The sequence below is a fragment of the Ursus americanus genome, chromosome 5, assembly GCF_024610735.1.
Source record: "Ursus americanus isolate L20-20 chromosome 5, mUrsAme1.1.p, whole genome shotgun sequence".
Classification (NCBI taxonomy): domain Eukaryota; kingdom Metazoa; phylum Chordata; class Mammalia; order Carnivora; family Ursidae; genus Ursus; species Ursus americanus.
This window is the reverse complement of record NC_142131.1, coordinates 34,887,728-34,911,378: the sequence shown is the minus strand read 5'-3', so window position 1 is coordinate 34,911,378 and position 23,651 is coordinate 34,887,728. Positions and strand designations below refer to the sequence as shown.

Genomic DNA, 23,651 nt, shown 5'->3' with positions numbered 1-23,651 from the left:
TTTCAGTCTAATAGTGGGGAGACAGGTATTAATCAAATAATCCCACCAGCATGATCATGTGTAAAGTACGATGAAGGAAAAGCATGGAGTTCTTTGACAACATATAGATCAGGGGCCCTGATCTATTTGGGGACAGGAAGGAGCCATGTAGAGTAAGAAAGACTTTCCTGAGGAATTTCTATTTTCCCAGTGAGAATTCACTGTTCCCAACTTAGCTGATGACATGTTCAGTTTTATGTAACTATGACAGCTAGGTATGGTCTACTCTCCAACCTCCATTTCAAAGCCACCAACCCAACCATGAAATGATGGATATTGGCACCTGCCAGTTTTCTTCAGCCCCTCCTCTTCCAGGGTTTGAATTTCTAGGTTTTAGGTTTGCCAGCATAGACCCAATTGTCTTCCTTTTTCTGATGCTTCTGTTCTTTTCTTTCCCCACTCTTTACTCCCAACCTAACAGTTGTACCCATGGGTTGATGGTCATTCTCCCGTATCTTCAAAGACAAGGAAATTAGGATTGTTGCCAGGCTTTTCAGAACCAAGAAAGATTCCCCCGGCACCCTACAAGCCAACTGAATTGACTGAGAACCTATAATATTTGGCCAGCTACATTCACCCAGGGCTGTCTTGAGGAAGCCGGGAAGAGCAGGGCCCTGATAGACAAGCCCCTACCTCACTCGATAGGTCATGCAAAAGTTGGAAGAATGTTATGGTTTGAATATTTGGATCCACACAGAGTTGGCCTTTCTCACGGAGAGGATCTAGTCTTAAAGAAGACTGTCCCCACTTCTCTATTAGTAGGCAGGGGCTGCCTCACCATCCCCTCCAGAGTCAGGAAAGGCTATTATCCATCTCTTGGATTTAGTGAACCAAACAGAAGTTTGATTTCTTTTCAGATAAAAGAGATGATGCAAATGAGAATTTTATCTTGCATGGAGGAGTGACAAAGTAGGAGAATGAATCCTACTTGATTACAATCTTCCATCATTCTGATTTTATAATTACTGAATGGAATCAATCAGCTTTCAATTGTTACCTTGGTGAAAGATTAAAACATCATTACTTGTCTTACATATTTCACACTTTAGCAAATTTTAATAAACTGAATGCATGAGAAATGGTTATATTATCTTTCATGGTATTGGGATGCTAATGACATTTCTATTGATTTTAATTCACATTTGTTGGTCAAAAAGAGTCAGATTCCAACGAGGCATGGCATCCTATAATCAACACTAACAATGAAGACCACTGAACACTGAAATAGCCCAAATGAAATCATTAATCAGAAATATCATAAAGTAATTACCAAAAAACTAGGGAGGTCTTATCTTCTTAATGAACATCTTTTATGGTATATTGATTCATTTATAACTCTTACACATTGGTGATTTCTCTATTAAAATATTTTTCAGTAAGTATAGAAAAAGCACTCTGAAAAGGCAAAATCAGAAAAGCACCAATTAATCAGTAAAGAGAATCATAGACACCTCCCCCTAAAAAATTGAAAACGGCTCCTGAAGATCACACAGTATATACAACTCCTCCTTAAAACCATTCACATCTGAAAAATTCTTAGCCCAGTACCAGGAAAGATTATGTAAAGTTATCAATAGCATAGAACAGAATAATAGTTGAAGGTGAAGTTTCTGCAGTTAAACATGATGCCTTCAGATAACTTTGTCTACTTCACTTCTTTGTGCCTCAGTCCCCTCATCTATAAAATGGGGGCATAATAATAGTACTCATGTCATTGTCCTGGTCACGGGATGAAATGAGATACTGTGTATAAAGCATATTTCAGCATACTCCAGTCAGACTGCCTTTCCATGGTTAAAAATAGCATTAAACTTCATATATGTGAAGATGTTGCTTTGATTCTCTCCAACGCTTTCTCAGTTTAAATTTTTTCCATTACTTATTCTCTCTAACTGGTCAATTGGACTCTGCCTCCTGGGGGTCTAATCAAGTCTGGGAGGGTCTGGTATCTGGAGTTCAGTCTTGCAAGACGTAAAGAGTGAGGGATGAAGAGGAGGCAAGAGAGAACAGGCTCTTAAATGCTCTACCATGTGAACCTTTCCCCCCACAGCCTCAGTCTTTAATAGACCTATAAAAATCATGATAAATATCCTCTGTGGGATTCAAATTCTCGTAAGAGCTGGAAAAGGCAATGCTTTTCTCCAAGAGAATGTAGAAGGTAAAACATAGATGGCCCTGGAAAGACATACAAGTGAAGACGAGGGAGCCCAGCCTTATAAGAAGGACAAACAATTACAGGAAGGGTGCTGGACGGGCCTGAGCCTAGCTGACTTGAATCTCCAAGAGGTGGGAGGTGAAGGAATGGAAATGGGTGTCCCAGGTGACACCGCTGGGGATTTCAATATAAAATCAACTCTTTGAAGGCCCCATTTCCTCAATTTAAGATTCAGTGGACTCCCTTTCCATTTGGGTTTTTCAAGAACCTCAGGACACCAATTCAACATATTGTTCTTCAAGTTCCAGTTAAATTCATTCTGCTACCTTTTTTAATCAGCTTTTTATTATCTCACATCTTCCTTTAAGGTTGTTTGAAATTTTACAACAATGTGAAACCAAGATATTTTTTTTTTCATCAAAACGCCCCTTGTAGCTGCTGTGGAAAAAAATTATATAAACCATCCGTACCTGGACCACAGTAATGACAACAATAACAGTTATTGTTTGTTTACGGAGTGCTCACTATAAACCAAACCAGGTATCGTACTAATTGCTTCACTGGCATTAACGTATTTAACCCTTACAACCGCCCAGTGAAGTAGGTTCAATTTTTACAGATGAGGAACCTGAAGTCAAGAGAGGCCACTTATCAGAGGGGAGGTTGGAGAGGAGGATGGGTGAAACATGTGAAGGGGATTAAGTGTAGACTTAACTTGATGAGCACTAGGTAATATAGATAGAAGTGCTGAATCACTGCGTTGTACCCCTGAAACTAATAGAATACTGTATGCTAACTCTACTGGAATTTTTAAAAAGAGGGAAAGAGAAAGGTCACTTGTCAGTGGGGAAACCAGGATTAGTTCATTCTTTCAGCAATTATTCATTAGGGGTAAAATATATCAAATAAGCCACACTTTGTCAATCTAGATTGAAGAAAAGAGAGGCGCCATTATTTTTTAAATATATTTATTCACAAAAGCTGTAAAAGCAAACACAAATCACATATAAAGAGTTTTACTTCAAGGACTTTGTCGCAGGTGTCATTTTTCAAAACTAGCCACAGCAATAACGCCCATCCTACATGTCCTCAATGTGATTTTAACTTTCCTCACATCAAGATAGGAAACCGAGCTTCCCTCCTTGAACGCCAGAGTGTTTATGACTAACGGTGGAAGTGACACTATGTTCTTCCAAAACTAGTTCATAGGAAGTTCACAGCTGCTGCCCGGTTCTGTTGGAATGCTTGCTTTTGGAACCCAACTGCCATGCTAGGGGAAGGTCCAAGCACAAAAAAGAAAGCTCTTGATGTTCCAGCCGAGTATCCAGCCGAGGCCTCGGCCAATAGTGAACATCACCCTGTAGACACGCGAGTGAAAAAGCCTTTGGATGATTTCAGACCATCATCAAATTGGCCCCTATTCCCCAAGTGTTCCCAGCTGAGGCCCCAGACATCATGGAGCAGAATAAGCCACAGCCATGGTGATGATTATATGCTTTCTGAACTCCGGACCCACAGTGTCCGTGAGCATAATAAAATGGCCTCTGCTTTCTTGGGATGATCGATTATGCAGTGATAGCAACTGAACAGCTTTCAGCAAACATCAGTAGTTTTTGCTAATTTAGCACCAAAGCACAGACATAAAATTGCAGGTAATCTGTTCAAATCCCATGTTGACCTTTTCTTCAACTTTAGTTGGGTTATTCTTCAATTCTTCCAAAAACAAGAGCCTCTATAGCTTAACAGAGAATTTCTGAAGTATTCTTTAAAAGGATTGTAGAAACGGGGAACCTGGGGAGTTCAGTCAGTTAAGCATCTGACCGGCTCAGGTCATGATCTTAGGGTCCTGGAATGAAGCCACGTGCTCAGCAGGGAGTCTGCTTTTCCCTCTCCTTCTGTCCCCTCTCCCCTTCTCCCACTTGTGCTCACACTCGTGCTCTTTCTCTCAAATAAATAAATAAAATCTCAAAAATTTTTTTTAAAAATGATCACAGCAGAGGCACCTGACTGGCTCAATTGGAAGAGCATTTGACTCTTAATCTCAGGGTGGTGAGTTCGAACCCCATGTTGGGGGTGGAGATTAGTAAATATATAAAAACTTAAAAAATAAAATTAAAATAATCACAGCAGATACATACTGCATTAAAACCAGGAAAACGCTGCTAGTATGACATTAAATGGAAAGAAAGCAGAATACCAATTTTTTACATGTTATGATTACCCTATGTAAAGATTCTTCATACAAATGGAAAAAAGTCTGGAAGGCATTCTGGAAATATTAAAATAATTGACCCGGTATTTTGATAAAGTCTCTTGAATTTTTTTTTCAGAATTGATATACGATGTGTATATGATATATGATATGATACATGATTGAGATATGACATATAGATAAAAATATATTAAATTAAAATCATCAGCTCCCCTCCTAGGAGCTCATTCTCATGAATGGCAACATTTCCTTCATTACATAATCTCTCCATGTCTCACTTTTCTTTCCTACGAAATGGGAATGATAACACTTATTTCATAGGGTTGTTATGAGAAGTAAATGAGTGACTTAATTTGGTAAGGCCTGGGATGCCTGGGTGGCTCAGTCGGTTAAGCGTCTGCCTTTAGCTCAGGTCATGATCCCAGGGTCCTGGGATCGAGTCCTACATTGGGTTCCTTGCTGGTGGAGAACCTGCTTCTCCCTCTGCCTGCTTGTGCGCGCTCTCTCTCTCTCTCTGACAAATAAGTAATTTTTTTTTTAAATTTGGTAAGGCCTTAGACAGTGCCTGACACATAGAGAGTAACATATGCTATTATCTCATCCAACTCCTAGTACTGTGGATGAAGATCATCTCTGTTAATCCAGCCTCTGATTCCCAAACTCTGCCCCTGACAAGCACCAGAGGACTGAACTAGGAATGAGGCCATCTGTGTCCCAGCGTCAGCCAAGGAAATGAGCTCTGTGATCTTGGCCAAGCCGCTCAGCCTTCATTTCCTCGTGGGGACGATGAAGAGGATGCCTACCCTTCTGGGTTTTCTGTTGAAAATCAACTGACATAATGCACTGAAAGGATTTGGTCAAGGTCCAAAACTAATGCCATTTGTCTATCTTCTTATCGTACCAATGTTATTAGTTTGCTAGGAATGTTATAACCAAGTACCACATACTGAGTGACTTAAACTACAGAAGTTTACCATCACCCAGTTCTGGAGGCTAGAAGTCTGAGGTCTGGGTGTCGGCAGGGTTGGCTCCTTCTGCCAACTGTGAAGAAGACTCTGTTCCAGTCTTTTCTCCTGGCTTCTGGTAGTTTGCAGTCAATCTTTGGCATTCCTTGGCTGATAGACACATCAGCCTGATCTCTGCCTTGATGCTCACAGATGTTCTCCTCATGTGCAAGCTCCCCCTTTTCATAAGGACACCAGTCATACTGGCTTAAGACCCACCCTAAAGACCTCATTTTAACTTGATTACCTGTATAAAACCCTATCTCTAAATGAGGTCACATTCTGAGGTCCTGGGGGTTAGGACTTTCCCATGTAAGCAGAGGGGGACAGTGACACAATTCAACCCATAAGATTGATGAAGAAACGAAGACCTAAAATGGGTAGTCCCGTATGAAGCAAGAGCAGGACATAAATCCGGCGGACACTGACAACTTGTTTGATGTGTATTGAAAGAAATGTGCAGAACACTTCTTTTGAAATTCCAGACTAAAACAACTCTGGCTAAATCCTTTTATGAACCTCAAATTCAGCCCAGATTCATAAATCCTTGAAGAAAACCCAAGCCAGTTTTAGAGTTTCCGACAAGATTCAGAGGCTGAATGGATCAGACAGAATTTCATTTGGTATTTAGGATTATTGACTCTAACCTGAAACTTAATGCAAATTCATGGAACACAAACTCCTTACAAATTGAATAGAAGCAAATACTAAGGGCTCATGAGCCATCTGGAATGCACATGCTGAATGTTGAGGTTTTCCCATCGCAATGACAAGTGGGGAGGGGAAGGCCCGGCTGGCAAGTTCTCACCATCACCAACTCTATAATCTAGTGTATTTGTATCTCATGTGAATTTGAATGATTTCAAACTGTGCAACATACAGATAATAATGAAGTCTCACTTTGTGAGCGAAAATTTTAAATAATATGAACCCTCCTTAGATGTAAAAATTTGTCAAAGCTTGCCAAATTTCGAGATGGGCAGGCTGAGTGACTTGCAAACTATGTATCGGTTAATGCCGTAGGAAGGTGTCGCTTTGGCCGGTTAACACGTGCAATCTTTGATCAGCAGGACTGTTGCTCGTGTACATCCAAGTGTCCAGCAGCGGTTTCAGTAGCCATTGTGCTCCCACTCTAAATGTGACAGTTGTTAAGAATTAAAACCTTGTGAGGCTTCTTGGGGGGGGTTCGTTGGTTAAGCATCCTACTCTTGACTTCAGCTCAGGTCTTGATCTCAGGGTCCTGAGATGGAGCCCCAAGTTGGGTTCTGCACTCAGCGGGAAGTCTGCTTGAGATTTCTCTCTCTCTCCCTCTCCCTCTGCCCCTCCTCCTGCTTGCATGCTTTCTCCCTCCCTCTCTCTCTCTCAAAATAAATAAATAAATCTTTTTTTAAAAGAATTAAAATCTTTTGAATAGTCTTTAACAGTGTCGTGCAGGTGTTTACTTAAGTGAAGGCCCCAGGACTGAAAAATTCCCTGGAAAATCAGTCGCTTTGGACTGGAAGTTAGTCCAGCCCAAAATACTAGGGACGAAGTCCAGATACCAACCTCCATACACCCTATTGTTAAATTAGCAGAGAGTATTAACGTGAACGATGTAAGGCTAAGAAAACAAAAGCACTTCAAGCAAAAACAGCCAAAATAGGCGTGGGGTTTTACACTTGGCGAATACACCCCCTCCACTTTACACATATTCCCATGGGAAAATTACCCTTCAACTGTGATAATTTTAATTATGCAAAGCCTCCAGGAACATGTCTCTTGAATTAAAGACCACCCTTCTGCATTTTCTTAACAACTTCATTGACTTATAATTTATATACCATGAGATTCACTCCTCCTAATTGTACAATTCAGTGATTTTCAGTAAATTTCCTGAATTATGTAGCCATCACCGTAATCTAGTTTCAGAGCATTTTTATCACCCCAGTAAGACTTCTCATGCCATTTACAATTAATCCCCATTCCTACCCCCAGGAACCTACTAATCTACTTTTTGTGTCCTTAGAGCTGCCTTTTCTGGACATTTCATACAATACATGGGCTTTTGTGTCTGGTTTCTTCTACTTAGTATGATGTTTTTGAGTAGATTCATGTTGTAGCATGTATCAGTATTTCATTCCTCTTTATTTCTGAATGGTATTGCATTGCATGGATCCCGTAGTTGTTTTTAGGCTTAAGTTTAGAAGGCCCAAACGCATCACCACTTCTTACTGTGTGTGCCAGCTGTGATTATAAATAACTATGGCAGAAAGTACTCAACTATGGCCACCAGCAATTCTTCCCCTCCCTCTGCACACTCCTGACACTGAGATGTGGAGTCTACTTTCCTTCCTTCACTCTAGAATCTGGACTGGCCCTATCCCTTGGCTTGTCCAAGAGACATAGCCACAGTGATGCCCTGACACTTCCAAGCCCACTTAAGAGAACTGGCAGCTTCTGCTTCCTCCTCTTGGAAGCCAGTGATCATCCTGCAAAGAAGTGAGGGCCAGACTACTGGACGATGAGATATCACAAGGAGAGAAACTTTCAACCATGAGGCCTTCTCAGGTGTTGCAGCCCTCGTCGAGCTCCCAGCTGAATGCAGCTCCGTGAGTGACTGCAGTTACACCAAGTGGAGCTGAGAAACCAGCCAGCTTAGCCCAGGCAACCCATATAAGAAATAATAATAATAATAATAAATATTATAATATTTATTATAATATTAATTATAATATAAAATATTATAATATTATAATAATAATAAATAAATGGCTGTTGTTTTAATCTACTCTGCTTATGTAGTAATAGGCAACCAAAACATCACAATTTAACCAGTCTTTTTCTTCCATCTTAATTCTTGCTGGTTTTGTTCTTTTTGAGTTTTTACAGTTGTATATCTTCTCTTACAAGAGATTTCTAATGGGTGTTGACTTCAACATCACTTCCTTGGCTGTTTGTGATACACTGAAGAGTTAATGTCAGTCAACCGGCTTTCTGATATTTGTATGCTGAAATCTTAAAGCAAATTTTTTAAATGCTCTGAAGAGAATCACCTGGAACGCTTTATAAAAATAGATTCTCCATCCTCCCCTCTCCTCTTTCACCATGATGGGTAAGGAATCGGTGTGCAGCTGTTCCCACAGCAGTGTACAAGTTAATTTAATAATCTCACCAGGAAAACTATTTCAATAACTCAATTGAGTATCTCCTGAATTTTGATTAAAGGAAAATGAGCATGCTAAACACCGTGCACAAAGACACAAAAACTATCAAAATATAACCCTTACCCTCAAAAAGTTTAGAATCCAGTTGCCAAATATATATTTATATTTATATTTATACTTATATTTATATTTCATGTCTATCAGATTATCATTCAATCAGCCTACACTGGAGATACAAAATTAGGTAATTTTCACTTACACAATGTTATCTATCAATTATATCTCAAGAGGACAGACAACATCCTTCTGGCCACAGTGATAGGTTCGGGGATGAACATGTGACCCAATCATAGCCAATGAGACACAGTCATTAGACTTTTGCTGGGACTGTGAGAAAGAGGTGCTCTTTTTTTACTCTTTTTTTTTTTTTTTTTAATTTAGCGCTATTAACAACCATCTTGCCACCTCAGGAGGAAAGTCTGTCTTAGAAGAAAGCTATATTTTAGGAAAACAGATCTGGGAGCTGTCTAGAGAAATTGGTCCCTGATGGTATCACTGAACCACTGAAAGCTGGTTCCTGCTCAGGACTTTTCAGTTCTGTGAGCCAAACACACACACACACACACACACACACACACACACACACACACACATGCGGGAAGACATATACCTCTTATTGCTTAGGCCAGTTTGAGTTGAATTTTCTGTCACTTGTAAAACAACTACCTTAGAAGCATGTTTCTCATCAGTAAATTGAGGATACTACTTACTTGCTACCAGGCTTTGGCGGGGTTTGAGTATTTGGGAAAGTATACAGCCTATTCAAATATCAAGTATTTTCCCACTTACTTCCTCTTTTCTGCTTCTGCCTATTCCTAGCATAATAACACTTTTAAAGCATAAACGTAATGCTAGACCAAAAGAACATTTTCATTACCAGATATGCCTGTTCCTTGTTCAGGGACTCCTGAACGCTTGCGTTCCACAGAATTCTTCATATCATAGAATTCTTTGAAACCAAATCAGCAAAGTTCTGTTTCAATGAGCTGTTTCTTCCTTAGGTCACAAAAATAGCTTCTGCAAATAAAATCCTATGTTAAAAATGGTGTTTGTGGAAAACATTTTACCTGTCATACATGCGAATGTGCTTTGGAAAGGAAATTGCCTAGGAAATTCGTTGTTGATGTTTGGTACATTTTCATTACTACTAATCAGTTCGAGTCTAAGTTCCTTCTGCTTTCTTGATCTTGCAACTTGCTGCTCAAAAAAGACACAGACATGTGGGGAGGCAACAATGAAAGCTCTTTAGTCTTTATTCAAATAGCAGAAGATTTTCTTTTCCATAACCAACTGCTCATTTTACTTCCAGAATTCTCTCTGTCCTTCATTTCTGCTTCTCGCTCCTTTTCATGACTCCTTTATCCAGCCTTGAAATCTGATTCTTTGATTTCATCCATCTGTAGTATTTATTCCTCATAACCACTATCAATGCCTTTGCAGAAATGCATCATCCAAAGCCTGCGGACATTAGAGGACAGGAATATAAAAAATTAGCAAACAGGAGCACGATTTCAGTATGTGAATTCTATCTCAATAAAGCTGTTGCTTAAAAAGAAATAAAAGGCAATGAGTAAAAACTGGTCCAGCCCTCCAAGAACCAACAGAGAGTCATATACAGCTCCTCCCCAGAAACAAACTGGAGTTTGTCTGGGGTTCATCAGCATGAAGGATGGTGATATTCTTCTCTCGATACCCAAATAAAACCCAGCAAACCCTCCTTCAAGTGTTGCCAGTGAGGCATGTAGAATCACAGTGAGTGGACTGAACTGATAAAGGCATTTTCTCTGCCAGCATTTAAATGTGCCCTTTAAAGACTAAAATCAATTCCAACGTCCTTATTTATACTCTGGTGGTACCCATGTGTATATATAGCAAAACATCCATTAGGAAAGAAGCTTTGCATCTTTCCACATAATCCGAAACGATGGCAAATTATGACGTGGTAATTAAATCAGAACCGTACATAAGAAAAAATATATTGTGGACTGGATCTATTCAACACCACCTTCCTTTTAAATTTAATTTTCCATTCCATTTTTTATGTGTCATCCCACCTTGCCCATGTAATCTCTCTGTAATTCATTCTCTAGCTCAGCTGGACTTATTGCTACTTAGACTGGCAGATACAACAGTGAAAAGATGATGTCACCCCTTAGCCAAATTGCACTATTATTATAGAACCGCATGTACTCTCATTCATTTATCTCTGCTGACATCGCTCCACGGGAAGATTTTCCAGGGCAGATGTGAGCTCCCTTGGCAACAAAAGTGGTGGAGAGTGCACATTCATTTTAAAATCCTGAGAGGCAGAATTTAGTAAATCTTGACTCTTTGGAAGTATATTGTGAATAAAGGAGACATCTAATGTCCTCAAATGTGTTCTGATTAAAAACCTCCATCTTGAGCATGAGACAACCCCCCCAAATTTATTCTCATCACGGAAATCCGTTCTCCATTTAAAGGCATGCTTTTGACCCACAAAAATTGTGCAGACTAAAGTGGTCTATTTGGCAAGTATAGGTATACATGCTAAGAAATGACTTTATACTTTAGTTTCATTCGATTAGGAATTGGGCAAAAATTAATAAAAGGTAATTATGCAAGTTCCATCCAAGTGTGCAAAAACAGCTTCAAAATCGCATATAAGCATTAGAGAGACAGATAAGACTTTTTGAAGAGGAAAGCAAGCAATTGGAGAAGTGGTATAAAACAGAAAAGACACCCCAGAAAATGAGAGTGAAAAGAAAACCCAGGGACTTCTGGGTGGCTCAGTTGGTTAAGCGTCTGCCTTCAGCTCAGGTCATGATCCCAGGGTCCTGGTATCAAGTCCTGCATCGGGCTCCCTGCTCAGCGGGGAGTCTGCTTCTCCCTCTGCCTTCCGCTCCCCCTGCTTGTGCTCTCTCTCTCTCTCTGACAAATAAATAAATAAAATCTTTTTTAAAAAATACATAGCCTGGAAGCCCAAAATATTTACTACCTGGCCTTTTAAAAAAAAAAAAAGGATTTTATTTATTTATTTGAGAAAAAAAGCGAGCACAGGCGCACAAGCCACAGCCCTCCATCTAAGGACCCTGAGATCATGACCTGAACCGAAGGCAGACGCTTGACTAACTGAGCCACCCAGGCACCCCACTACCTGGCCCTTTAAAGAAAAGGTTCGCTGGATTCCGATCTATAGGGTAAATACCTATTAGTGAAATTGCTGGGTTAGGAGTTTCGCATTTCACACTTGTCAGGTCATGGCCCCGTTCTCCTCATAGGGGTTGGACTTGTTTATTCTCCCAGCAGCAGCGGGTTTTTCCATGTTCACATCCATGTAGTTCATTGGACATTTTCACCTTTGCCCGTCTGATAGGTAGGAAAAAATACATTTCTCTGGATTTGTTTTGCATTGGTCTGACTTGGAGTGAAATCAAGCATGTTTTTCTGGTTGGAAAAGCTGTGATGGCTGTGAGGGAAAGAGAAACAAATGAGAAGTGAATTATCGATTTCAGTTATTTGATGTAACTGAACTCACATCACTAAACAAACCCAGCAGAGCCCCTACCGCCACTCCAGACCCCGCCGCCCCTCTCTTCCCTCCTGGCCAGGAAACGGGTTCTGAGCAGCACCTGCTTCCTCGTGCGGCTCTGCTCTCGGCTTAATCACCGTGCACGCTGTGAGCAGCTGCTAGGCGGGAAAAGTGAGTTCTGGTTTCAACCTTGGGAAAGTGGAACTGAAGCTGTGGGAAATTCCTGCACCCGGGGAGGCTCTTCAGAAGGTGCGGTTCCGCCTCAAAGAAATGTCACAGCAACAGCTCCCCGGGCTGGGAATGAGGAAGCAAACGCACCTTTTTTTTTTTTTTTTAATAGGCGCCATGCCCACCGTGGGGCTTGAACTCGCGATGCCGGGATTATGAGTCATGTACTCTACTGACCGAGGCACCCAGGTGCCCAGACCCCCCTTTCAATCGGGGATGCAGAGAGGATAGTGCTTCGCGCCCCCTTGTGGGTTTAGACTGTGCTGCTGAGGATGGGTGCTTGCTGTCGGGGGTCCCGTGTGAGACACAGCAAGGGGCCCGGGGGTTCCTACCAGACTCAAGAGGCATCTGCCCCTCTCGCGGGCAGGGAGGAAAGCGGTGAGGCCCGGTGTTTGAGGGTCCAAGTTCGTTTGGACGTTTGTTCATTAGGCGAGGGTGTGCAGCTCGTACTTTTTCTGCTGTTTGGAATGGAGAAGGCTCCTGGAGAGGGGGCTACGATGCTCTGCCTGTGGGGCCTGACAGATGCAAGGGCCGGGGGCCCGCTGAGTCTTTATAGCTCGGCAAATTCCGAGATAAGTTGCTTGGAGAGTAAAGCTTTGTTCCAAAAAGATAGCAAAGGACTAAAGTTTTATAGGTGGTGAAGCTGAGGAAAAGGCTCCTCAGCAACTAACTAGATCCTTAAAATATGGCAAGGCCATAATCACATTCAAATAGGTAAAAATTAGATTTGGGGGAATGCCTGTGCTGGAAATGTGCTAAATTAATGATGGTAAATCCATTTAGTGGAATAGTATGTGGCTGTTAACGCGGCGGATCCGTATGTACAGATACGGAATCTTTTCCAAGAAATCAAGAAATGGAAACGTCAAGGTAAGGGGAGGTAACTAAGTGTCCGGCATCGGGACTTCTAGAAGCCAAGAGCGAGACAGGGATTCTTGTGTTTTAGGAGGGGTTGCTCCCCGGAGAAGGGGAGCGGGGGAGTGGGGCGGGACAAGGGGAAAAGCTAAGCAAGGCCTTGGTGAACATCGGCTTTCGCCTGATCCCACAGGGAGCACAGGGGCGTGAACTGGACCACGGGGTGGTCCAACCTTTTACCCCCGAGTTGGCTGCAGTGTGTCCCAGGCTGGTGGGAGGAGGGTTCTCCGCGGAAGAAGGCGAGTGTGAGCCCTTATGAGTAGCCCTCGCCCACAGCAGCCAGGAGGTGGGTGCGCTGGCTCTCGAGGACATGTGGGCGGAGCTCCGGCCGTACCTGCGACAGGAGAGGTGCTGCCATTTGGGGGACAGGGTAGGAGTGCATACAAATAGGCTTGGACGGGTGGGGACTAAGAGCGGAGGCCCTTATCCTAGAGCGCATGCAATCCCAAGTGCTTCAGAGATAGAACCATATTTCAATATAATTGGCTTTTTTTAATCCTCTGTGTTTTATTTTACGTATTTTCAAACGTTATGCTGAGGGGCACCCCTGGCTTCATCAGACAGCTAATGAGCGCGTGGTGAGCGCCCCAGAATAAGGAGATGCGGGAAGGCTGAGGGAGATGCTGGGCGAGGCAGAGTGGATACTTAGGGGGCGGGGCTCAGGAGTGGGAGAGACACTTTTCATTCTCTGTATACCCTTTTGTACTAATGGAATTTTCGTTCTGTGCCTTAATTATATTTTTAAAAGATAAGAGAAAAAAGAAAGAAAATGTATTTTTAAAAGTTACCTACTTCTCCAAAGAACGAGGAGGAAAGGAGGAGGAAGAACAGATATGGGGGAAAGTATCCCTCCAATGAACCTGATTGTTCCTGGGTTTTCTTTTCTTTTTCTTTTTTTTTTTAACTGTTTGGGGTTTTTTTAATTATTCATTTATTTGTCAGAGAGAGAGCACAAGCAGGGAGAGCAGCAAGGCAGAGGGTGAAATAGGCAGAGGCATTTTTTTTTTCAGGCCATGTATTTCTGTTGCAACTACTCATCTCCGCGGTTGTACCATGAAAGCAGCCAGACAATATGTAAATGAACAGGCGTGGCTACCGCCCAATAAAACTTTGTTTACAAAAACAAATGGCAGCTTGAAATCGACCCACAGTCTGTAGACTGCCAACCTCTGCTAGGTATTCTAGCAAACGTATACAAAAACATGTATACTATATTCTTCATAACAACAGCCTAAGAATGGAAACCACCTTGATGTCCATCGAGAGTGGACTGGATAAGCAAATAATAGTACCTCCTTTCAGTGGAGTACTTGGCACTCGGTAAAGAGGAAGCAGCTCAATCTGCACTGGTAAGGGTGAAACCCAAAATACATCAGATTTTTTTAAATGCAAGGTGGAGAACAGGGTACAGTGTGCTTCCATTTTTTATTAAAAATGTATAAATACATATGTATGTATTTGCTTATCCAAGCATAACACATATCAGAAAGGACACCCAAGAAGTTGGGGAGGGAAACCAGATGGGGGACAGGAGCATGAGGGAGACTTTTTTTCACTGTCTGCCCCTTTGTGCCCTTTGAATTGCATACCATGTGCTTCACCAATGAAGAACAAATAAATACAATTGAATTTTTTAATTGCCCGTGCACTTCCGGTACTGTTCTGGATCACCAAGTATAGACAAAAGAGTAAAGTGGGGCTCTGGGCAGTAGACCTCGCTATTTCCAAAGTTCCCTCCCACACTCAGAGGCTATGGTGTCTGTCAAAGAGCATCACGGTAGGGGGCGCCTGGGTGACTCAGTCGTTAAGCGGCTGCCTTCGACTGGGGTCCTGGGATCGAGCCCCGGGTCAGGCTCCCTGCTCAGTGGGAAGACTGCTTCTCCCTCTCCCACTCCCCCTGCTTGTGTTCCCTCTCTTGCTGTGTCTCTGTCAAATACATAAAATCTTAAAAAAAAAAAAAAAAAAAGCATCATAGTGGGAATCAGGGGACCTGGTTTCAAGTCCAGCCTCCATTACTGACTCTGTGCTGCCCTGGGCAGGGCAACCTCATCGCTCTGATCGTCCCTTTCCTCTTCTGTACAACGCAGGCGATAGTGCTTTTGAGTTATGTCATTTAAACAATGTTACTGTTATTGGGGATATCTTTTAACATCTCTGGGCCGCTTTCCTCAACTGCAAAATCAGAAAGTTGGACAAAATGAGGCTTTTCACTCTCAAATGCATGATTCCATTAATAAACAAAGTTGTCATTTACAAGAATTCAGGCAGAATCACCAAGTTGACAAGCTAGGATGGATCACTGCTTGCTTATCTCAAGAGATGACTTCCAAATCCAAAACAGAAAATAAGATATCTGTTTGCACTTAGAGATTCAGTCCAACTCGGAGGTGGGAAAGGTCTGTCTTCTTCCAAGAACACCACCTCTCTTTCCTTGGCCTGGTCAAGCCAGCGGTTGTCACAGCCTGGCAACTTTTTGATTTATTTATTTTTTTTAAGCGGCCGCTGGGTATAGAACACGGCCTGCTGGAAAAAAAATTTAGGAAATGTCAGTCACAAAGAGAAATACACTAATAGTGTCAAGTAATAGGCTCATGAGTGCTGGCAGGACAAAGAAATGGGGGAACCCCATTCAGCAGGGCCATGTAGGGAAGGCCTTGCCTTGTCCTAACTTCTGGCCTCTGCTAAGAGCTCACCATTTGTATTGTTTCAGGAACTCCAGGGAGATAACAGGATGGTGATGAGGAAGACCAGGGTTGCACTATCCTCCTATTTCTGAGAATTTCTGGCTATTGTTAAGCAAAAGTTTGGAGAAGTTAAACTGACAGGAAATAACATGCTTGTTGAGTTATAAGGTGGGAAATGTTGTGAAATCCTTTTTCAGAAAAGGCCAGCTAAGGGAGCGTGTGCTGATGTGATAAGGAGCAGAACTCTTAAGACCATCTCAGCTGGTGGAAGTCTCACTCTTTTCCTTCCTCAATTCCACGAGCTCAGGAGTATACACCCAGATGCTTTGAGAAGCATGTTGCAGATTCTTCAGGTCCCTGACTTCAAAGAAACTTTTATTCTTGAATAAACTATTTTGGCCTCTCAATTTTAGAACCAAAGTAGCCAGTCAAATCGAAGAGATTTTAACAAATCACAGACTCAACCTGAAAATGCAGAGTACAGTAGGGACACGTCCCCAGAAATGATGAACTGGGAGAGGGCAGAGGGAATGGGGGGCCTTAAGGTAGCAGAAGAAAAGGAAGGGGAGATTTCAAATGTGAATTACAGAATTGCGCTTTCTCTTTGAGAGATGGGAGGAAATAGTCTTTAAATATAAGTCACAGGACATCAGGCTTTGGTAAAAAAATTTGGTGAATTATGGGGTAACTTGAAAGAAGATAGAAAAGAGAAAAGAACGAAAAGAAAGAAAAAGAAAGTGAATTCAGTACAAGAATTTGCTATGAGAAAGACAAAACCATATGATTGCATTTATTTGTGGAATCTAAAAAACAAAACCAACAAACAAACCAGACTCACAAATACAGGAAAACAACCTGTTGGTGGGATTAGTGAAAGGGATTAAGAGGTACAACTTCCAGGTATGGGGGCAACTGGGTGGCTCAGTCGGTTAAGTGTCTGCTTTCAGCTCAGGTCATGATCTCAAGGTCCTGGGATCCAGCCCCGGATTGGGTTTCCTGCTCAGCAGTGAGTCTGTTTGTCCTTCTCCCTCTGTCCCTTCCCCACCCTGCTTCTGCTCTTGCACTCTCTCTCTCTCATATAAATAAATAAATAAAACCTTTAAAAAATAAATTTCAATAATAATAAAAATAAAACAAAAATAAAACAAAAAAATTCCAGCTACGAAAAAGTCATGGGGATGAAAATAACTTTGTGTGGTGAGAGATGGGGACTACACTTATTGTGGTGAACATTATGTATTATATAGAACTGTTGAATCACTATGTCGTACGCCTGGAACTCATAAAACATTGTATGTCGACTATATTTTAAAAGTGAAAAATTTTTAAAAAGTAGCATTTGCTGTGTACTCTCTTTGGGGGTTGCCTAATAAGGAGAAAGCTCCTGATGGGGGGCTTTGTGCTAGAGAGGCAAACCCCGATGGGGTAGGGGGCTGAGAGAGAACATTCGGAAGGACCAGAACCCAAGGGTGTCCAACAATTTAACTCAATTATGACACTACCTACCTGAAAATTGCTTCAAATCCCACAGGTGAAGGGCTCGGTCCCACAAGCACGATCAATTATTAACTCCACTTCTAGGAATCCACCCAGGATCCATCCAGGAGCCTCATTAGAGCAAAAGACAGTTCTATCACCCAGGAAATTCCAAGGGATTTAGTACCCTGTTTCAGGAACCAGGGTCAAAGACAAATACTAGGATAAGAGATGCTGCTAACAGTCTTATCATTTAGGAAATTACGAGGGTTTTAGGAGCTCTGGTCCAGGAACGAGGGGCAGAGACCAATATATGTTTTCTATTACCTCACAGTACCTTATTTCCACTTTTACTATTTTGCAAAAGTCTGCAATACACATCCTTATACATGTCTCGGTGTAAATATGCAAAAAGTTTCTTTCAACTAATGTATATGTACAAATAGAACTGTTGATCTCATAGTATGCTTCCTTTAAAATTTACAGAATAGTTAGTGCTAAATTATTTCTAAAGTGGTTGTACCAACTCTCATTCAAACCCACTTTCCAGAGGACATTATATGACTTTTTTTGCTTTTGACGTTCTAATGCATGGGAAGTGCTTTTTTGTTTTAGTTTACGTTTTCCAGATTACTATGAGGTTGAGCATCTTTTCATATGCATTTCCAATCTGTAACTTAGATCATTTTTCTATAATTCTGTCTGTTTCATATCAATTTGTAGGAGTTTCTTATACATTCTGGAAACCACTAATTTGATATATCTGGGCTGATTTAAATTTTATCTAGCAGATTGGAAACAAAAATATCATTAATCCATTCTGTAGTATAAAATTCAAGTTATACAGGTATTCTTACAAGAAAAAAAATCTCAGTTGATTTTCTTTTTTTTTTTTTAAGATTTTATTTAATTATTTGACAGAGAGAGACATAGCCAGCGAGAGAGGGAACACAAGCAGGAGGAGTGGGAGAGGAAGAAGCAGGCTCCCAGTGGAGCAGGGAGCCCAATGCGGGGCTCAATCCCAAGACCCTGGGATCACACTCTGGGCCAAAGCTTAATGACTGAGCCACCCAGGAGCCCCCTCAGTTGATTTTCTGACCTAAAAAATTCCTGGGGCACCTGGGTGGCTCAGTCAATTAAGTGTTCGACTCTTGATTTCAGCTCAGGTCGTGGTCTCAGGGTTTTGAAATCAAACCCCTTGTCAGGCTCCATGCTGGGCGTGCAGTCTGCTTATTATTCTTTCTCTCCCTCTTCCTCTTCCCTCCCCTCTCCCTCCCTCTTTAAAAATAAATAAGCAGGGGCGCCTGGGTGGCACAGCGGTTGAGCGTCTGCCTTCGGCTCAGGGCGTGATCCTGGCGTTATGGGATCGAGCCCCACATCAGGCTCCTCTGCTATGAGCCTGCTTCTTCCTCTCCCACTCCCCCTGCTTGTGTTCCCTCTCTCGCTGGCTGTCTCTATCTCTGTTGAATAAATAAATAAAATCTTTTAAAAAATAAATAAATAAATAAGCAAACAAATAAATAAATAATTCCTATAATAGTTCTCTTTGACTCTGATGTACTAAAACTTCGACAAATGGCCAGTTCCTAGAGTGCCCAAGAATATTACAATACATAGTCCAATAAAACTTAACACAATGGAAGCACCTTCTCTCAGACTTGTTTTAAACTTTCTGTATCAGTCAAGGTCCTCCTGTCCCCCCAAAACAGAAACAGATGATATACTCAAATTAGGAAAATTTGAAGAGGTTTTAGCAACAGAGGAATTAATTCCAAAAGGGTGAGTGGGTATAGGGGAACCATGAGAGATCGTGGTAGCAGAGCTGTCACCACCCCCAAAGGGAAAAGGAGAAGGGGAGCTTGCCATAACCGAGAAAGAAAGAAAGAGAGGGGTATGGAGGGGGCCGTCTAGACAAGAGCAGGGACCTTCTGCTGAGGGACACAGCAGCCTGTGGCAACATCACAGGAAGGAACCAGGGAAATAAATGCCCTGACCTCATATTCCTCTCTCCCTCCCTTTCACCTCCTGCAGAAAGCCAGAGAACATGAGTACCTTTAATGTAATCTGCGCAAGCCAGCCTGGCAGGTTGGAGACTGGTATGGGGAAAGGCAGAGAATGAATCTAGAGAGGCATACTGAAGAAATTCAACACCCTTGTGTAGCCAAATCGCTTCAGATTCTATCCCATGTGTAGGAAAAGCAGATAACTTAATGAAGTTATAAAGAATCTTGAAACATTTTTCTTTCTTTCTGAATCTGGGTTAAATCACGAGTTGCTAAGCCGAGAGCTTCACTCTGAACCCTACAAAGCATAGATTACTCCACACCAGCCCCATTTAAAGCAATTTACCGAAGATCACAAATGCTGAATAACTCACAATTCCTTGTAAACCTGAGGGGTCTACTTTAAACTTTTAAATATTAAGGATGACTTTTTATGAAGTTAAATAGGAGTAATTAGAACAAGGCAAGTGACAGATCAACTGTAGGGCCAGATACATAGTTTGTGGAACGCTTCGTCTCCTGTTTTTCATCTTTCATCTCCAACAAGGAGAAGGGTTATCAGACAGGAAATAGTAGAACAAGAATTCGGACAAGAGACCTAAAAATCCAAACTGGTGTAGGGATTATAAGACAGCACCGGGGTTCACAACATCAGTACAAACCTCTTGGCCCCAACGAACTACATCCTAGCCTACTACTGGAAGAACGTGGTGATAAAAGGAGCTGCTATTCGTTATCTCTTAAGACTCTTGGGAAATGGGGCAGGGATGGACAGGTTATCAAACATCACTTTGAACACAAAGAGAAGGATGGGAAGCACTTAAACATGTCTAGGAGTCAGGAAGGACAAGTCGTAATTTAATGAATTAATAGCACTTCCCTTCCTTTTTTTTTTAACTCTGCCAGACTGGTAAACGAAAGAAAGGGGTCAACACTGCGCTTTGGCATTTTAGCTCGGTGTTTGACAGAGATGTGCACCTTGTGAGCAAGATGGAGGACTTGGGGGGGCGCCTGGGTGGCCCAGTCGTTGAGCATCTGCCTTAGACTCAGGGCGCGATCCCAGAGTCCTGGGATCGAGCCCCACATCAGGCTCCTCTGCTGGAAGCCTGTTTCTTCCTCTCCCACTTCCCATGCTAGCGTTCCCTCTCTCTCTGGCTGTCTCTCTGTCAAATAAATAAATAAAATCTTAAAAAAAAAAAGATAGAGGACTTGGTCCAGATAATCACAAAGACAGAGGCTAGTTATGAATCCATGTCAACCCAGAGTCTCTAGTGCCCTGGGATTCTGTCTTCAGCCTTGTCCTGTTCACCGAGTAGACAGCTGAGTGCACAGCCAGTTTGCTTTTCCTCTTCCTGGAGGACTGGGAGAGGTAGCCAATATATTGAATGACAGAGTGAAGATTCAAAGGCCATAACAACACGCTAGATTTCACAATAAAAATTCTAACTGGAATAAACATAAAACACTACACTTACATTCTTTAATGCATAAGAACAGAGTCCGAAAAACATGACTCTGCTTCAAACTAAACATGAAGGGTTTTACTCTTATTTTTATTTTTTCCTTCTTCCAAAACCGACCAACACTACAGTAGATGACCGTTTCCTAATAAAAGCATAAATCCACAGGAACAAAGAGAAGGAGAGAGGAGGAAAACAGGACAGGAGATGTAGGCGATAATTTGAAAGATGGAAAGCAGTAGTGACTGAATTGGCAGAACCCACCACTGAAGTGTCTGCAAAGAGGGTTACTAGGGAGAATGAAGCAAATTCATCTTGAAGAACCCTGGAAAGGCCTAGAACTAGGAGGCCGAGCTACTAGGAGGGAGTGATGGAGCACAGACTCAAAAGTAGAAGCACCTGAAAATATGAATAGAATGAGCTGCTTAGGGACGCCTGGGTGTCTCAGTCAGTTCAGCAGCTGCCTTCAGCGCACGTCATGATCCCGGGGTCCTGGGATGGAGTCCCACATCGGGCTCCTTACTCAGTGGAGAGCCTGCTTCTCCCTCTGCCTGCTGCTCCCCCTGCGTGTGCTCACGCTCTCTCTCATCCCTCCCTCTCTCTCTCTCTTTGTCAAACACATAAATAAAATCTTTAACAACAACAACAAAAGAATGAGCTGCTTAGTGAGAGCGTGTTTCCATTCACTGAGGAGGTTTAAGCAGAAGTTGGACAAGCACTAATCAAATATGCTATAAAAGTGATTCAAGCTCTTGGTAGAAATTTGGCTCCAATGACCTTTAAAGTCCCATCACCTTTGAAATCCTGTGATTCTAATCGTTCCGTAGACAGGCCTCTGATAACGTTTTCATAACTTCTGCGTGTAGTTCCTACACGTTCCTATAGGTGGCACTGCGGTACAAGATAAGACAGCAAACGGCAGCTCCTACGGGATTCTCCCAGGCTATGGTAGAGCGTATATGGTAATACATGATACCCACGTATATGGTAATACATGATACCCAGAATGCTTCTCAATTTTACAAAATCAGAAACCTGAACCCATAGATTCAGAACACCTAGACACAAAAGTTCTAGTGATTCATGAGCCTTTGTGTGCATTAGTTTGTCATCCTTCTCAGCTCTGGACATCTGCCTTATTTCGTATCTCAGCTGTGACATTTTTCTTTGATCTATTTGTCGCTCTTGGACAGCAAAACAAGTGATAATGTAAAGCAACTGTTCCTTTACATCCCAGGTGTCCTGCTTCACTAAGTGCACCTTTCACCTCAGAGCTCCTGGGAGTGTGGGGCCCTACAAGCTTTATCCCCCTTGTTTAAATAATAATAATGATGTAGGAAAGATGCTGGGGCTCTGAACCTAAGGCCAAGAAAGAATTCTTGACATGCCTTTGGTGCAAAAGGTGGTTTTATTAAAGCACAGGGACAGGATCTGTAGGCAGAAGGAGCTGCACTGGGGTCAAGAGGAGTGGCCCATTATATACTTTCAAGTTGGGAGGGGGTTAGGGATAGGGAAAGTCTCCAAGGAATTTTGGAAACAAGGTTTCCAGGAGCTTGAGGGGACTAGCCATTGTTAGGAAAAGGTCATTCATTACCATCTAATAACACCTTAGTCCTGAGACCCTTCAGATGATGATTGGTGGGCCCTTTGCTTGCCGGATGATTGCCAACGTGTATCTTTTTTTTTTTTTTTTTTTTAAGATTTTATTTATTTATGTGACAGAGAGACAGCCAGCGAGAGAGGGAACACAGCAGGGGGAGTGGGAGAGGAAGAAACAGGCTCATAGTGGAGGAGCCTGATGTGGGACTTGATCCCGGTTCGCCGGGATCACGCCCTGAGCCGAAGGCAGACGCTTTAACGACTGCGCTACCCAGGCGCCCCATGCCAACGTGTATCTTGGGGTTAGAGATAAAGGAAATTCCCAAAGGAATTTTTACACATTCAAATAGACTTACAGGATCCTGGGAGTTGGGCTAAGATTGCCCTTTGCTCTTAGCAAAGAATTAACATTGAGGCAGCTGAGTTCCTAGAGGAACGTCACTCTGCCTGTTTCAAGGACTTGACAGTGGCCTGTAGGTAGTAAGGAAATTTAATTTTTCTTTTGTCTTTGTTTCCTACATCAGTAATAATAAATAACAACAAAACAAAAAACTATTTTTCCAGCACAAGTTCAGACCAGTGCCCCAAATATGATTGTCTCTGGTTCTCTTCCTTTTCCCCAGCTAAAGGAGATTTATGCTTTGTGTCTTACAAACTAAACACTTAATATCTAGCTCTTCCTGACAAGTTTGCTATTCATCAAAGCTGTAAATTTGGTTTCTTTATTTCTCTTATCTGTTTTAGATTTACAAGGTCCGTGGGGAATATCTGTTCCTCATCAAGGAATGTCTCCATCAATTCCATAGATTCAGGTTACTCTGTTCCTACACTCGGGTCTCAATTCCATGAAAACTTCCTAACACTAGAAATCTTTTTTCTAAAGAGAGTGTGTGCGCACCTTTGTGTCAAGATGTCAAGAGCAGGGGGAGGGGCAGTGAGAGAATCCCAAGCAGACTCCACGCTGAGCGTGAAGCCTGACTTGGGGCTCAATCCCACAGCTCCAAGGTCATGACCCTAGCCAAAACCAAGAATCAGCAGTTTAACCATCTGAGCCACGCAGGCACCCCACATTAGGAATCTATAAAACTGTCAAACACAATCATTTTTGGCATAACTTACCTCTGGGCTTTTTTTAAACCACGGATTTTTTTTTTTTAAGTGC

General features: G+C 42.1%; 1 long non-coding RNA gene across 2 annotated transcripts in view; it reads right to left on the bottom strand.

The window, feature by feature from the left end:
- Window positions 1–9,243: 9,243 nt before the first annotated feature.
- LOC148110074 (uncharacterized) overlaps window positions 9,244–23,651 on the bottom strand; it is a 31,280-nt gene continuing 16,872 nt past the window's right edge. Inside the window, exons 3-4 of one of the 2 annotated variants that reach the window (XR_015724493.1) lie at window positions 11,801–12,061; window positions 9,244–10,071 (exon numbers count right to left, since the gene is read on the bottom strand). This is a non-coding gene — a long non-coding RNA (uncharacterized LOC148110074). The remainder of the gene's footprint in view (window positions 10,072–11,800; window positions 12,062–23,651) is intronic. The other variant, XR_015724494.1, reaches the window with a different exon arrangement.